Source organism: Arvicanthis niloticus, chromosome 13 (genome assembly GCF_011762505.2).
Source record: "Arvicanthis niloticus isolate mArvNil1 chromosome 13, mArvNil1.pat.X, whole genome shotgun sequence".
NCBI lineage: Eukaryota > Metazoa > Chordata > Mammalia > Rodentia > Muridae > Arvicanthis > Arvicanthis niloticus.
In genome coordinates this window covers 66,713,394-66,727,669 of record NC_047670.1, presented here as the reverse complement: position 1 = coordinate 66,727,669, position 14,276 = coordinate 66,713,394, and the positions used below count along the sequence as shown (strand labels likewise).

The window sequence follows — 14,276 nt, the reverse complement described above, 5'->3', positions numbered from 1 at the left end:
TGGAGCACAGATAAAAGGATCAATTTAAATGCAATCTAATATGTGAGGCCCTGGGACCTCTCTGAGGCCACAGGAGAAAGGATGGGATTGGTGAGAGTTTTTAGAAGCTTGGAGGACAGCAGAGCAGGCCAGCCTTTTGGTATTTTGTCAGAATATTTGTCAGAAATGCCTAGTGCTTTTGTCTGTCTGTCTGTCTGTCTGTCTGTCTGTCTGTTTAAACAGGGTCTTGCTGCATAGCTGAGACAAGATTCAATGTAACCAGCCCTAATCATTCCTCTTGCCATTTTGTTCTTTTATTTTCTCATTAAATATTAGGATTTCACCCAGCAGTTTGGAGTAGCCTGGTGTCAGTGGGGAGCACTGACACCTAATGAGAACCAATGGTTCATTATCTCTGTAGTGAATTGTCTCTGCATAAGCAGGAAATGTGAAAAAAACAAAAAGCAAGTCAGATTAGCTGCGGTTAAGGAACTCTCTGGTCAGTGGCAAAACAGACATGCATATGATGATTCAGTGTGATGACATAAATTGAGATTTGCATGATATTCAACATGAGAAGAAAGGGGGTATCTTCACTGAGATCATTGTAAACACAGCACTGTGGCAACGTGAGCAACACATGAAGATGGAGATTCTGTAGCCGTAGCCTATGATCTAAGATTTGCTGACTAAAATTCAACCACTTCTACTCAACCCTTGAAAAAAAAAACCTTATCCTAGAGCACTACAAAGATACTCAGAATAGGAGTTTCAACTTGAGAGGATATATCATGTTTTCAAATATTCACAAATAATGATACAGGATGTTAGACAGGAAGGTATTTGCAGGCAACACCCCAGCATGTCATTTGGGACCCATGCATATTTCTTTCAGCTACTCTGTTACACCTGGCCTGATTCTGATCCATGACAAACAAGATTCTTCTCATGTAGCAATAAATGCCGTCTATGTCACAGACTCTCTCAGAGATATATGAATTCCAGTAAGTTGACAAGTTAATATCTTCTGATACAAATAGCTTTGTGAACGGTCAGTAAGCTCCTGACATGTGTCTTGGTTAATGGCTGAAAATGCCATGTTGAAGGAGACAACAGTCATTCCCTTTATTCAGACAAGTGGAAAGTCCTCCTTCACTGTGGAGAAACATCCTGCTTTATAATTTAAAGGAGAGCAGCCTAAAGCCAGAACATGAAAAGAAACATGATAGTGGAGACATGATAAAAAAAAAAAATGGGAGAAGGATCTGGGGAGATAGCTCTGTGGTTAAGAGCATTAACTGCTCTTCCAGAGGACATGGGCTCAATTCCCAGCACCCACATGGTGGCTCACAACTATCTATAACTCAAGTTCCAGGGGACCAGACACCTTCAAACAGACATGCATGCAAGCAAGACATCAATGCACATAAAAAAAAAAGAAAGAAAGAAATGAAAAAGCAAATGTAAAAAATAGCTATGATGACGTATGGACAAGACTTCCACGATCCCTTCATTAATGCCATTGCTTGAAGACTGCTAAGCTGTTTTGTGGATTTTCTCAGAAAGCCTAACCTCTCTTATACTTCACAGTGAAGCTTCCAGCTATGTCATAGTCGATGGACCCCAGTGCTGAGCTTGACACTTTTCTGACTTCTCCAATAATGGTCTCAAAACATGTCTGCAATAGTAAGTTTTAGTTATCAACTTCACATACATCTAGCATAACCTGGAAAGAGTCTCAGTGAGAGACTGTTTAGATCAGGTTGGCCTGTGGGTGATGGGTTGTCTTGTTTACATTAAGAGAAGTGGGAAAACTTGTCTACTATGTGCAGTGCTATTCTCTGGGTTTGCATCCTGGAGTATATAACTGTAGAGAGGAGGAAGTATACAGAAGCATGCACGTCTTCATCTCTCTCTGCTGTTAATTGGAGACATGATGTGAAGAGCTAGTTTAAGTTCGTGCTGCCTTGACTCCCTTGCTATGGTGCAATGTCACCTGGAATTGTGAGTGAAAGCTCTCATCTTCTAAGGTTTCTCTGTGTTTGTGTGTGTGCATGTACGTGTGCATGTGTGTGCATGTGTGTACATGTGTGTGCATGTGTGCATGTGTGTACATGTGTGTGTGCATGTGTGTGTATGCATGTGTATATGTGCATGTGTGCGTGCATGTGTGTACATGTATGTGTACATGTGTGTGTGCATGTGTATGTGCATATGTGTGCATATGTGTGTACAAGTGCATGTGTGTGCATGTATGTGAATTTGTGTATGTGTGTGGTTTATCAGGGCAACAGAAAGTAAATTAAAATATCATTTCTATCACCAGAATTTGAGGTCATTGGCTTTATGACCAGAAGACTGTGATACTGGAATTTCCACATGCTGTTGCCAAGACGTATCTAATTGTGAAAGTGCATTCAAAAGACATAGTTGGGATATATAAGCCTAAAATAAATTTTTGTGAAGCCCACAAAGATTTCACCTATGTCATAAATATATTTCAAACACAAACTACTGTGTTCTATTCATTTGAAGCTTTTTAAGACTTGAAATAATAAAACCTCCCTTGAAAAGTGTAAAATGTACTGAGAATGGCTACAAATTTTAAATTCATGCCTTTACTTTAACAGGAAACCTATTCAAAGGAAAGAATATGAAATTTGTGGTGTGCTAAATATACTTCTTACAATAAAGTCACATTGTAAAGAGAAAAAATAAGTTCCTCTATAAGTCTACTGCTAAATTCTTTTGTCAAGATCAAGAACCCTCAAAGGAATCCTGACGTTCCTTTTGACAAAAGCATGGAAGAAATCCCATGTGAGATTCCAGTGATCAGGAGCAGGAGCTTCTCTTCCAGAGGATCCTGGTTCTGTTCCTGACATCCACAGGGCAGCTCCCTGACATCTGTACCTCCAGTCCCAGGAGACCGAATATCCTTTGCTGGCCTCCATGGACACTTCACAGACCGGGTGGTCAGACACATGCAAGCTAAATAACCTATACACATAAATTAAGAGTAAGTCAGCCTTCACAAATATCTTAAAATAAAAATAAAGTATAAAATGCTAATTAAAATAGACAGAGAAAGCAGTTTTTGAAAGACAAATACTGATGCTGCATTGCTCAACAAATAACCATACATTAGCCAAGGAGTGGATATAAAAGCAACATTTAAATAAAAATGAAGAATCTTGTATATTTCAGTCAGGATGGATATTGAGAAAAATATTTATTGTCTTTATTCTCAAGAATACCAATTTTTTGAAGACAATACATTTTTCATATATACATATATATAATTATATTATAATACATAATTATTTAATTTTAGAAAATGTGAATTAAATTTGTAGATTAATGGGAAATAGTGGTAATGAGTCATACATGATATAGAGGCAATATTTAGAATATTATTGCTAGAAAACGAACAGTTAGTTTTCAGTTATAAAACTTAATTTATTGGAGACTTTTGGGACGGCACAACCTATATACCTAGACAAGCTGTATTGTATAGAATATTTAATTAAATTTTAATTTTTTATTAATCAAGACTGGCAAGTAGAAAACTACTGTAATAAAGTATTTTCAGTTTAATATTTGAAAATAATGAAGAATATTTCAATATTCTTATAATAATGAAGAAAATAATGATAAATATTTCACTTTCAGGGGAAAAGGGAGTCAGTTAAATGGCAAGAAGAAAAATTATCAGATTTATTTAAGTGATGCATGATATCAATAGTACCAAATGTAGACATAAATGAAAATTACCGACACTGATTGCTGTGTCAATCTACACTTAGAATTGCAACAAAATGGGTATTTTGGCTTCCAATCTTCTCATAGGGCTTTGCATAATTTTTTAGAATGAATTCTTTTGGTGAAGAGCAAGTAGAAAAAATGCAAACAGATCACCATGTCAAAACTTGCATTTCTACGAGATAATCATTCTCAAAGAATATCCTAGCTAACATATATACAAAGCAAACCAGAGAGCATGTGCAGTTCAGCAGCAACAGGAACCACTGAATTTTAACACAGCAGGTACTTCCTACAAAGAGTTATAATGGGAGAGGGGTAGAAGGACTCCCAATTATTCAGAGTACAAGGCAGGGGGAGATGCTACAGTTTGGTCTTGGGTGAGAGAGCAGCAGCACTTAGCCTAGAGAAGAGTAAGTTGGCAGACCAGGAAAGGAGGAGGCAAAGAGCCTTCTGTGACCTCACCCTTGAGGTCTTTAGTTCTGGTGGAGTGTGACATGAAGGGTGGAAAGAGTGGATGAAGATGAACATGACAGGTGATCACTCCTATGAAGGGTTGGGAGCCTGCTCACAGAATGGCTAATCTAGCTACAGATTATCTCAGCATCAATTCAGTTCCTTCTGTACGTCTCAAAAAAGGCACTAAACTAAGAAGTGAAATAGTAGTCCTCTTTGTGAACCCTCTCCTTTTAGGAATTCTTTTGTCACGTTTTCTTTAACAAATCTGTTAGTTCTGCTCAATGCTGTGAGACACAGGGCTTGAAAGCCACTGGCTCTCAGGAGGCCGTTCTGTGGACTTCTAGACCCTTGACATCCTAGCTAACCAAGGTAAGCTCCCAGCAGCAGAACAAAGCCTTGCCACTCTCAGAGAATCCACATCATTGGGTCTCTAGTGGATAACTAGATATAATTTCACTCAAGGAATCCTAAACCTTACAAAATTACTGAAAAGCAAGCAACTTTCTGAGAAAGGGCAAGACAGTGCTTCCTTCTATAAACATCAAACTGTACCAGACTCGTTAGAATGGATTCTGACAATGTGTGCAAGCTATGTTTGGCCACCATCCTCAACCAGCCAACTAAAGACACAGGAAGTGGTGAAATAAGAGAAAGGAGATTCCCTCAATAAGCCACTTTGGTAAGAGGAACAAGGAGGTCTAGAGAACCCCTCTCTCAAGCCCATCTATGGTTCTATTCTATGAGATTTAAGTTGAACTAGATGGTAAGAATTAAACATAGCTAAGCAGTCCTCATCACATGTGCTGTTATCCCATTCTTGTCCTGATTCCAGTGTCTCTGACAAGTTGGTCTCATTTCCTTCTCTTAGCTTCAGTCTGCTGTAGAAATTGCAATAGTGTAGGGACCATTTTCTTAATACTCTAACAACTAAAAGGAAGGGTACCAGTGTATCACTAGAAGATCTTTACTCCTGCCAGGATGCAGATGCTTATATAAGCAAAGAGGTCTGCCAAACACTCCAATAGGAAGAAACACTTCCTCAAGAAGTTCTGTATTCTGCATGCTTTAGAAAGTGTATAAAGTCTTCCTAAAATGTGTATTCACATCATGGTTCTTTTGGTCATGGTCCACTCTCACCCTTGAAAAAGCCCTAATATCTGGATAAAACAACAACAACCACAACCTTCCTTTCCTCTTTAACATCTACAGTAAACTCTGTGTTTCATCTGAATTCTTATGACACAGATCATAAGGATCAGGTTGCCATGCAGAGTCATAAATAGGGTTTTAGTAACAATTGGTCCATCTGGACAGCAACAATGTCATCCATGAACTTTTTATTGCTTATCTGATTATATATAAATGAAGGCCTGGGTGTATACCTGTATTCTAAGCACCTTTACAGACCTAAAATTTAAGTTTAGTAAGGATAGGCTCATAACAATAAATAATAAGATATGTCTTTGCTTGAGGTTTTTGGCTTTGTTAGAGATTCCTGTGGCCTAGAAATGTAATCTCGAAGAGGTTCAATGCTTTACAAATATTTTAAGATTTTAGAGATGAAATACCTTGAAGTCTGTCTCCGAGTTTGAACAGTAGCACTCATCAGATCAAAATTTTGTCATTGTTCATGCCTCTCAGTGGTATACCATGCGTTTCTCACTTTACTTTAAAACGTTGCCACTTTGATAGGGCTTAATCATCAACTAGGCAGCGTGTAATTTATCCCACTAAATGGGATCTTGCTGGCTGGGTGTAAAAGCATCTTTGACATCTGGTCCATGCATTTGCTTTTGCCAGTGATTTACTCTATTGTGTTGCCTGCTCTTCTGCCAGTTTTGACTCTCTGATCGCATCCCTCAGTAGCACAGTGCAGCTAATCTTCTTCTCTTAAGGAAACTGCTGTAAGCATTTCTCTCATGAGGATGCACCACAGGACTCATCAGAGTCAGCTCTACAGCCTTCATGGGCCTCCCAGTGATGGAAAATGAAGCAGCAGAGGAAGGAAACCATAATTTCTCACAGATTGCCAGCTACAGAGGCAGCCTCATTTCTACCAAGGAACTGAAGGAAGCAGGAAGCTGAGTTTGTTTTCTTTCCCCAAAGCCATATTTTGCTGACTACCTTCAAAGGTTTCCTGGCCTTCAGGGCATCATGGCATCTGACACTCCCAGGTGAATCCTGATGCCAGTTGCTTCCCCTCCATCAGATCTTCATAGCCTCCAGATGTTCCCAGGAATATAAGGACTCTGATCGCATTCCTCAGCAGTACAGTGAAGCTAATATTCTCTTTAAAAAACTGTTCTAAGCGTTTCTCCCATGAGGACGCACCACAGGGCTCATCAGAGTTGGGTTTCCCTATCACCTTTACTTATTCAAAGAAATTAGAAGACATAAATTGGGATAAAAAAAAAATGCATCAACTTTATTTATACTTTGTTTAGTGGGGAGGTAGTGGCCATCATACAATTTATAAAAAGCCAAGACAAAAGCTAGAATGTATACAACGTTAACGGAGAGATAGGCTAATGAGTGTTTCCCTTGGCAGAAGGGTACTCGGGTCCTAGGTTGTCTCCACTTTCCAGTTTGAAGACAATTTTCCACTCAAGTTTGGGTAGAGGAAAATAGGGATTTAAAAGGTTTCACACTAAGAGAGAGAGGAGAATCTCCACCCATTCTTGGTCTGGCAAGGTTCTTTGTCTTCCCCTCCATTCCTTTGTTGAGTTTAAAGCTGTAGCCCTTTGTATCCTTTCTTCCAAGTTCAGCTCAATATCCAGACTTTGGCATTCTTGAATGCCAGGGTCACAAAACCACTGGCGATATTAGGGCTGGGGCACGTAAGTGTCGCCTGGGAGCAGGTCGGGCACTGAGGCCTCGAGGTTACACAGCAAAGAAACCAATGGCACCAAAAATGACTGTAAACCTGACTGAGGGCCTTCATGTAAGACACACATGCAACAAGCAAATATGACAGAGGCTAGGTCTAAATCAATAACCCACAAAATGTCCCAAATGCCCATTGAGTATCTAACCTCACACCCCAGCTCTCTGGTCTACTTCATAACCCAGAAATCCTTTCTTAAGACATTGTTCCTTTTGCTGTTACTATGTACATACCCCTGATTTAATTCCTTATCCTAGAAAAATGGAAATCAGAAATATATTCAGTGCCCTCTGAGTATGTATGAATCTATAACATAATAATCAAGTTGTTTACATGGCATTGGCTCCAAGTCCATAAGTTTATTCAAAATAAAGCCTTGTAAACAACTTGGTTCATGTTTGAGGCTAATATTTTATGAACTGCAATGATCTTACTGGATACACAAAGCTGGCTGTTTCATAGAAATAGAATTTTATAATAATGAAAAATAGGTTTTAAATATTCTCTTACCAACATTCATTATTATGCAGCAAATTAGTATGCTATTGGATTGGATTGTGACAGAATACGTGATAAAAAAAAATGCTATGTAGACTTTAGTTTCATGTAAAAAGTGTGTAAAGCCAGTCCACTAGACTTCTCTTATGATGGCAAAAAACGTGCACCTACTCTAGCAAATCTGCACAGGATGCCAGAGGTCAGACGCTACCATTCCAAGTTTAAACGTGAAAACTCAGCAGCCCCTCATGAGTTAGCACCAAGGATCTCCATGACTGAACTTCTCACAGTACCCAAGCCAAGACAGGTAAGCTGAGTGAACACCAAGCACTAAAGCATTTATTCAAATAGTCACTCAAATACTCGCTCATTAGATTGATGTAAGAATTCCATGTACACTTACAGGAAACAGATTGTAGTTACATTGAAAGGCGAATAGACAGAATCAGAGAAAAAATTCCTCGTGTGTGTGTGTGTGTGTGTGTGTGTGTGTGTGTGTGAAATCATAGTAAAATACTAAGAATACAAAATAAGAAAACTGTCTTGAGAGTTGCAAGAGGTAAATACCAAGCCATCTATAAAGGCAGACATTCAGAAACTCAGCTGACTTGTCAAAAGAAACATTAAAGACAAGAAAAGTTGAAAATTATATATTTCAAGATTTGAACAAGCACAGCTGTCACCCCAGACTACTATATGCTGCAAAACTGTCATGCCTGAGGGAGATAGTAAAATGTTCCATGATGAAAACAGATGAAAGGAATTTATGACCAGAAACTGAACTTATAGGGGATACTGAAGGAATCCTCAAGACTGATTTAAATGACAAGCACATTGAAGAGAATACTGGAAAAAAATCCAAGACTCCAGAGTAGGTTAAACAAACTAGGACTAGGACTAAGACAAAACATTGCAAAAACAGAAAATAATAAATATTCAACCTTCAATTTTCAATAATAACAATGAATATTAATGGTCTTAATTCTCTAATCAAAAGACAGATGAAATGATTATATTACAAATCAGAATCCTTGTATTTGCTGCTTCTGAGAAAGAAACTTTGCACTCTAAGACAGACACTACTATAGGGTAAAAGAATTGAAGAGAGAATTCTCAACAACTGAAATGAGGAAGCAGCAGCATCACTAGCTAGTATCTGACAAAAAAAGACTTAAAATAATGCCAATCTGAAGAGACAGAGAAGGTCATGCTATTCTAATCAATGAATTAATTCAATAAGAAGACATAATAAATGTAAAAAAAGACCCAATACAAATATACCCACGTTCATGATATACACGGTTAGATGTGAAGACATAAATTAACCCCAACTGAATATTGTTGTACTGTCCATTCTTATAAATTCATAGGTCACTCTGGCAAAAATAAAATAAAGTAAAATAAAAATCAGAAAAAACACATCAATTAAATGACTTCATATATCCAATGGATTTAAGAGACATCTACAGAACATTCTATCCTAAAACTGCAGAATACACATTTTATTTTCAACAGCTACTGAAACTTTCTGTAAAATAGTTTGTATATTGGGACAGAAAGATAGTCTTCACAAATATAGTTTTAGGTGATCATAATTGAAAAAAAACAAAAAAGACAACACAACAACAACAAAAATAACAAAACAAAACCTAATCAACAGCAAGAGAAAGTACAAACATTCACAAAGTCAAGGAGATTTAAAAAGAAACATGACACGATGATTAATGAGGTCATTGAAGAAACCAGGAAAGAAATTTTAAAATGCTAGTATGCAATGATAATAAATATATAAAATACAAAAACCTATGAAATACAATAAAAGCAGTTCTAAGAGTACATTTTGTAGTTTTAACTACCTACAGTAGGGAATCAGAGAGATACCAAATAAATGAACAAACAAAAAACAAAACAAGTAAAACCAACAATATACCTCAGAGCCTAGGAAAGAAGAATAAGCTAAAACCCAACCCCAAACCCTCATATGGAAAGAAATAATTAAGAATAGGGCCTAATGAACTGGAAACTGAAAAATTACAAAGAATCAATAAAATAGTCAGTTCCTCGATAGACTAAATGAGATCGAAGCAGTAATAAAAAATAAATAAAAAAAATTTAAAAACCTATAACAACTATCTCAAGGCATAAAGAAGATCATTGCTGAATTCTACTATAACATCAACAAACTCTGGTGCTTCTCAAACTACTCTGTAAAATCAGAGAGAGAGAGAGAGAGAGAGAGAGAGAGAGAGAGAGAGAGAGAGAGAGAGAGACCGACCTAGCCCAGACCCTCTGCATGCAGTCAGTATTAGACAGATTCCCCCTGATGGACATAGCTGCTAAAATTCCCAACAAAACTCTTGCAATTTGGATACAGGAGCACATCAAAAAGATCAGTCTTGTGACCAAGTTGACTTCATTCCAAAGATGTATGGATGGTCCAGTATAGAAAAATTAATAAACCTAATACGAGTCAATGAAAGAAATTACAAAATTATCTCAGTAGATGAGGAAAAAGCATTAAACAAAATTCATCACTCTTTCATGAGTTCATAACCTACTGAAGAGACTGGGTGTCTAAGAACACTTCTCAGAAGGATAAGAGCATATATGACTAACCTATTGCCAACATTTTACTAAATGGAGAAAAAAATCCTAAAGCAATTCCACAAAATTAGGAACAGGATACAGCTGTCTACATTAGTGCTCTCATTCAATATAGTGTTGGATGTCTTACCTAGAACATTAGCACAAGAGACATAAATAAACAAACACAAAGATTTAAAGGTAAAAGAAGTAGTCAAAGAATTTTTATTGACAGATGACATGATTATGTACAGGAGACTAGAGATTTTACTAGAATTACTTTGGAGCTAAAAAACACTTACAACAAAGCAACTACCTCCACAGTTGACATTTAAATATCAGTAGTCTCCTATAAACCAACAACAAATATACAAAAGAACAAATCATTCTTAATGTTGTCACTTGAGAAATCTGGCCCATATCTGCATAGTCATTTCGGTGCTGTGACAATGCCACCTTGCTCTTGTGCTTTCTGTTCTGGAGTGACATTTTCCAAATAAATTAATCAAAACAAGTCATCACACCGTTAGTAAGCACTTAATGAGTAGTAATCATTTGCACCGAGTTTACATATACTTCCATGTCATGCCAGGCTGTTCCATCAAGGTCGATGATTTTTATTTGAGGGAGAAACAGATCTATTAAGAAGTTGTGTCTGTATTTAAAAATAACTAAAAGGATATTTTTAGAGAGATAGACACACAGAAAATCAAGCACCTCTGTCATCAGCACAGTTAATGAAAGGTTATTAGCAAAAGGGAATGAACCTAAAATTTCCTGTGTGTTCCTTACCCCAGTCCTTCTGCTCTGGCCTGGGGGACAGTTGTTATATGGTCTACTTCTAGGAAATGATGAGAAAGGCATATTACAGTTAAACATGGGCTATTCTAGGTGAGAGACACTGTCACCATCACCTACTACTGGGGGACTTTAAGTCCAGGAATCAACATGAAAGTGTTCCAGCACTGCTGGGGTCTTTTCATCCTTATAAGGAGCCAGCTACCCAATCTGGGAACAGTATCTAAATGAAAGTGTCAGACCTACTGAAAGGAGGAGCAAAGTTGAAATCAGGAAATGAGTAAGCAACAAGTTCTAGAAATGAAATTTGTTTTGGATTTTAAAAATTCTAATCTGTTAGGAAGGGGATATTATAGATTTAAACGCTAAGCTCAGTAATCAGTTTTATCTAAACCCAGTCAACTACTGATTTACAATTTTAATGCAGCACATTATGTATGTCTTTCGGATTCTTGGTGACTCCTTTAAACTCTAGCTTTAAGATTTATGACTTTGTTTAACCTTTGCAATGCAGCCTCATTACTGAAGTTTGAAGAGTTTCCTGTAGTTAGATATCTTTAGCAAACATAAGGAAAGCGTTTCTTTTCTAAAAGTAACTATAAGTAGTTACAGGTGGTTTGTTTTTTTTTTTTTTTTTTTTTTTTTTGCCAGAAGAGAAGCTAGTGTGACCCAGCTAGAGGTAGAGCTACATATCAGGGACCAAAGGAAAGAGCCCACTTCTGAAGCATCCTCCCACCTCACCGTGGAAACCATATGGGGAGAGGAAAGCAACACTCAAACATTGCAGTAAATGGAACAGAGTGTGAAATTACCAAGTCAGGAGTGACTGAGGGAGACATCTGCAGCCTTTGCGACAATGTGGGTATTAACTGGATGCTGACAAGCTTTCTTATTACAGAGCAGATCACGGCTCAGGTTTTGCACAAATGGATGGGTGATTAATAACTCTTTTAGCTTTAAAAACACAATATATGCAGAGAAACTTAAACTATACATATCCATTTGTAATGTGTACAGGAGACATCCATTTTTTCCTGCAAGAATATAAAACCCATATGTCATAACGACTTTGCTAGATTCACTCTCACTGACTGCACATTTGGGAATATACCACGTTTGAGTGCTACCATAAGCACAAAGCATTGTTTTGAGCCTGCATATTAGGAATGTGTGCATGTGTGAAGAAAATTCAGACTAGTATACCTCAAACCATCACACATCCCCATAAAACTTATATAATATCTACCTCATTCACACTCCCCCATGGAACTTATACAGTATCCCCCTCATACATTTATTTTGTTTGAAATTTTAAGAATTTGAGACGCTAAAAAAAAAGAGAGAGAGATAGAAAAATTAGCAAATCAAACAACAGGACTTCCTTATCATGGAAATTCCAAACATTTCTGACTCAGTCAAAGAAGGACATGCTAGTTTATCAAGCAGGACTTAACACTTGTGTCTATTTTATGATCTCTTCTTTCTAGTCAACAGCAACAAAAAAACCTACTTCATTTCCTTAAAAAAAAAAAATCACCAGAATCTTGTGCTACATTTGACATAGAATTGTTGAAAAACATAAACATGACTATTAAATGATGTATGCAGCTTGCTTGGTTTCATTGAGAACGAGGGATAGGTAGGAGGAAGAAAAACTGAGAAACCCTTTACTGTCTTGATAAAAAATCAATTGTAGGGAGTCAGTTAAAGAACAGGAATGTTAAATATGCTAAACTAATGAGGGGATTCACACACACAAGACACATCTGAGAACAGGGACACACACACACACTGCCACATGTCACTAATCTACATATTATCTTATAAAAAGTGACATCATCTGCCTGCTTTATTTAGAGGCAGCCTACATCATAAGAGTCACATAGATTGCCCTCAAATACATGTCTACCCACCGAGTAAGAGTTTGAATTCTAATATTTCAGATGAAGTATAATCCCATAGTCTTACCATTTAATTATCTACGAAGATACAGCTGTGTTTGGGATAGATCAGGAAAGAAGATAGTTCTTAAGCAGTAATCCACATACTTCTTACAATTATGATTCAGTGTATTTCAAAGGGTAGTGTAGAAATCACTTATTAATAAGTCAGATCCCTGAGAAATACCCAAGAGTAATTAAGAGTTTCTTGAAAATAGCCCAAATATCTGTATTTTAATCAGATGTCCAGGGAATATTTAGGCATCTCAGAGTTGCAAATTACTGTAGTTGTCAAGTAAAGCTTGAAGTTTCTATTACAGAGAAGAATCTATGGCCAGATCACTGTATGTATCTGTGTTTCGAGGCCATCCTTTAAGTAAATGTGCTCTAAGATTCAAAGCTAGTCATACAGTATATGTAATAATATAATACATCTATCATATATTACTCCATTTCATAGAACTAGTCTACATTGTGCTTCATGTGACCTTTATTTTCTGTGAAAAGTGAATGCTCCCAATATCTACATCTGATTTACTTTTTCATATTGAGATGAAAATGGCGCTTTGAACCAAGCATGATGACATACACCCTTAATCCTGGCTCCTGGGAGGCAGGGACAGATGGATATCCATGAGTTCAAGGTCAATATGGTCTACAAAGTGAGTTCCAGGGTAGCCAAGACTGCATAGAGAGACCCTGTCTGAATGAGAGAGAGAAAGAGAGAGAGAGAGACAGAGACAGAGACAGAGACAGAGAGACTAGGGAAGGAGGAAAGAAGCGAGGAAGGGAGGGAAAGAGGGAGGGAGGGAGAGAAGGAGAGAAGGAGGGAAGGAGGGAAGGAGAGAGAGAGGGAGGGAGAGAGGAAAGGAGGGAGGGAGGGAAGGAGGGAGGGAAGGAGGGAAGGAAGGGAGGGAGGGAGGGAGGGAGGGAGGGAGGAAGGGAGGGAGGGAGGGAGGACTAGAAAGGAACAAGGAAGAAAAGGACATTTATTTTGATGTACTGCTTTGACTAATACCCGAGACATTCTGTTATATGAGAGTCTCTTACTAGACTATAGCAATCTGACTAAATGTGCTTTTAACTCCATTTTTTGCCTAGGTACACCTCAAACTGATCTGGCATAGCTGGGTTACTACAAAAGACCCCCCATGCTGTGATACCAGCCCAGTGAATCAAATCTAATAACCCAAAGTGGGATTTTATAAGCCTTGACAGCAGGAACACTCCATGCCAGCAAGGCAGAATGATCCAACTTCTTTCCCCTTTGCTCTCTTACACACACACACACACACACACACACACACACACACACACACACACACACACACACCTGTGAAGAATTACTGCCAGACAGACAGCTCATTCAACACTGA

At 37.8% G+C, this 14,276-nt stretch overlaps 1 protein-coding gene across 4 annotated transcripts in view; it reads right to left on the bottom strand.

The window, feature by feature from the left end:
- Positions 1-14,276, bottom strand: part of Cntn1 (contactin 1) — a 285,977-nt gene that overhangs the window by 126,707 nt on the left and 144,994 nt on the right. The gene's annotated exons all lie outside the window — the stretch shown is intronic.